This window comes from Gossypium hirsutum, chromosome A10 (genome assembly GCF_007990345.1).
Source record: "Gossypium hirsutum isolate 1008001.06 chromosome A10, Gossypium_hirsutum_v2.1, whole genome shotgun sequence".
Classification (NCBI taxonomy): Eukaryota; Viridiplantae; Streptophyta; class Magnoliopsida; order Malvales; family Malvaceae; genus Gossypium; species Gossypium hirsutum.
In genome coordinates, this window is record NC_053433.1 from 40,390,291 (window position 1) to 40,393,873 (window position 3,583).

At 35.1% G+C, this 3,583-nt stretch overlaps 1 non-coding gene across 1 annotated transcript; it reads right to left on the reverse strand.

The window, feature by feature from the left end:
- Positions 1-2,634: 2,634 nt before the first annotated feature.
- LOC121208659 (small nucleolar RNA R71) lies at positions 2,635-2,741 on the reverse strand. Its single transcript, XR_005903790.1, has one exon. It is a non-coding gene; the product is annotated as a small nucleolar RNA R71 (small nucleolar RNA).
- Positions 2,742-3,583: the final 842 nt, after the last annotated feature.

The window sequence follows — 3,583 nt, forward strand, 5'->3', positions numbered from 1 at the left end:
CCAAGGCATGACATTTGGTAAGGTTTCTAAGGAAAGGAAATCACGTAAGACCATGTCAAGACATGGCATTGATAAGTTACCATAAGGCAAAGGTCCCATGTAAGACCATGCCAAGGCATGGCATTGGTTGGTTCATAAGGCAAGGATACCATGTAAGACCATGTCAAGACATGGCAATGGTAAGTTTCAAAAGAATCCACGTAAGACCATGACAAGTCATGGCAATGGTAAGGTACCCGCGTATCCTTAGTATTCCAAGTGGTTCAATGGGAAAATTTAAAGAGAATATCAAGGTAAGGTAAGGTAAGATGAGTTATATTAAAAAGGTAAGACAAGTTCATGCTAGAAGAGCAAAGGTAAGTACATAATGTTCATGTATGCTTGATAAGGAAAAAGGTAAGTAAAATGTATTAATAAATTTGATTAAGTAAGTATTTAAGTAAGTGAGTAACTGAAGAAGTTTAAAATATGTCTATGACAATTAATGAAGTTGCATTAAGTAGTATCATGCCAAGTAGTAAGATAATTCTTATGAATGTTTTTATTTATTTGCATGCAAACTTACTAAGCTTAATGCTTACCCCCTTTATTTTCCTTCTTTTTATAGTTTTTTCAAGCTAACTCGGGGATCGTAAAGCACGTCGGAGGTCCAGGCACACTATTACGAGGATTATTTTTGGTATAGCTAGACATTTCATTTTGAGTATGGCATGTATAGCATCATAGCCATTTTGTGTGTATGATCTTATGATATGGCTGATGAATGGTATGTAAATGCTTGACAATGATTAGCTGTTGGAATGGCTAATCAAGGACATGTTTGGTGTTATGTATGCCTAAATGCTAGTTATTCCATGGAAATCATGAAAAAGGTGAAATTAGCTTTAAAACAGTATCAGACAGCAATAATGACGTGAATTTGGAAAATCACTAAAAATAGTAGAAATGGATTTAGATAGTGAATGAGATATAGAATTAAATATTGATGAGTCTACTTTCATATGGATGGTACAAAATTGGTATATGAGTTATATTTTATGAGATATTTAAATTTCTGTGAAACAGGGCCCGAGCAATTTCTGGATCCCCTGTTCTGACTTTGGAAATTCACCAAAAATTATACAAAGATAATTAGAAGTCATTCTTTACATGTACAGATTCCTTATTGAGTCTAATTTTATAAGAAAGAAAATTAATAATAATTGAAACTCTGTAAAGGGAGATATTTAATTCGTAATACACAGGGGTCAGAGTAGTCGAACCTTGAAACAGGGGAGACTTTAACTAATAAACTGTACTAGATGGGCCAACCAAAAATTCTAGAAAAATTTAAGTTGATAAATATATGAGGCTAGTTTCAGGGAAAATTTACAGAATTGGATTTTGAGTTTTGTAACTCGAGATAATAATTTTTAAGAGACTGTGATGCAGTTAGCTAGCTTGTCTGGAAGTTCTAAAATAAAGTGTTTGAGCTGCTTAATTAATGAATTAAGTCCGTTAACACCTCGTGCTCGACTCTGGCGACGATCTCGGGTTTAGGGTGTTACAATCCGTGACTGAATTTAAGACTATTTTTGAAGGTATACAATTCATTCAGGTAGTAGAGTGTTCTTAAAGATGCACTGAGACTCAAGCTATTTCATTACTCATTCATTTAGGCCTTTTTTCGTTTTCCAGGTTTCTATATTCTCTTCTATGGCTTCCCAAACAGCTTCTACTTCGATCTCTGCCTCTCTATGCACCTTCTTCAGTAAACTGGTTGAAGAAAAATACCACAAAAATATTGCCAAATGACCATTCTGCATGGGAAAAGGATTCATTTTTCAGGATGCTCCTTTCATAGGGTATACGAAGGCCATATCAACAGTTTTTGAAAAGCATGGGGGGCATCTTCTGTCTCCATCCTAATGATCTCTTCCCAAAGGTAGTAAAAGAGTTTTATTACTTGTCACTTTATTACTTGTTGTGATTGTGTACACTTCCACATTTCTATTGTTCCGAGTTTTTGGCGCCGTTGTCAAGGAGTGTTTTAAAAGACATTATCTGTGAAATTATTAATTTTGCATTTTGGTATATTTTTTTGTTAAATTTTAATTCCATTTTTTTGTGTTTGTTTCAGGCGTTTATGAGTATTGATCAAATTATTGACTTACTCCTTGTAGACCCTGAAATTGAAAGTACTTTCAAACAAAGGAGAAGATAAGCAAACAAAAGAAGGGCCGAAAAGATGATTTTCGAAAATCAAAACAAAAATCTAGGAGGAACATTCACTTATAATACTCACAATCCAATCATTGTTGCTGATGACAAAAATTGCGTCATTTGACAATATGCCATTCCTATACTCAACGAGCTCAATTCGGGTATTAGAAGAACCGAAATCGAGGCACAACAATTTGAGCTGAAGCCAGTCGTGTTCCAAATGTTGCAAAATATGAGTCGATTTAGTGGGATTCCTACTGAAGGTCTACATATTCATCTTTAGCTATTAATGGAAGTAAGTGACTCATTTAAACTAGTCTGGGTGATAGAGCATGAGCGTGGTTGAACTCCCTACCGTCTGGTTCCATAAGTACATGGCAAGAGTTAGTTGAACATTTCTTAATGAAATATTTCCCTCCATCTTTAATCGTCAAGATCCAAAATGAAATCACTTTATTTAAGCAACTTGATGAATAATCTTTGTATGATGCATGGGAATGGTTCAAGGAGTTATTACGAAAGTGCCATCATCACGACATTCCTTACTGTGTTCAAATTGAGACTATTTATATTGGTCTCAATATTCATACTAGAATGATGGTGGATGCTTCGGCAAAAAGAGCCCATCTTTCTAAGTCTTATAATGATGCTTATAAGATTATTGAAAGAATTGCCAACAATAACTATCAGTGGCTAACAAACCGAGCAACCTCAAAAAAATGAGTAGCAGGAGTACATGAAGTGGACACACTTACTTCTTTGGTAGCCCAGGTATCCTCTATGTCTTCTATGCTTAAGAACATAACTTTTAATGGCTTCAATGGTAATCTGATACGTCAGCAACCGAACGAGTTCGACAATATTTCTTCAGAATACTATGAAGATGCTCATTTCTTTGAAAATTGCCCATCGAATCAAGAGTTAGAATATTACGTGGGAAATCAGAATTGGAATGGTTTGCAATCCAATTCTTACAACTCTTTATGGCAGAACCATCTAATTCCTCCTTAGAGTAATCAATGGGTAGACCATAGTGACTCTTTTCGACCAAATTATATGCCATGATATTCTCAACAAGTGCAACAACCCCCACCAACTAAATCTTCAAGTGATCTTGAGAGTCTGGTAAAGGCATACATATCAAAAAATGATACCATTTTAAGAAATCAAGAGAATCAAATAGGTCAGTTAACTAATGAACTTTGAAATAAATCCCAAGGACCTTTGCTAAGCGATACTGAAAATCCAAGAATTTTGGGCAAAGAACATTGCAAAGTAGTCACTTTGCCAAGTGGAAAGATATTGGAGCCTAAGGTGGATGAGGTTCAAGATGAGCCTGTTGTAGCTCAAGACAAAGAGGAAGTTCAACTGAGTGTTAAAA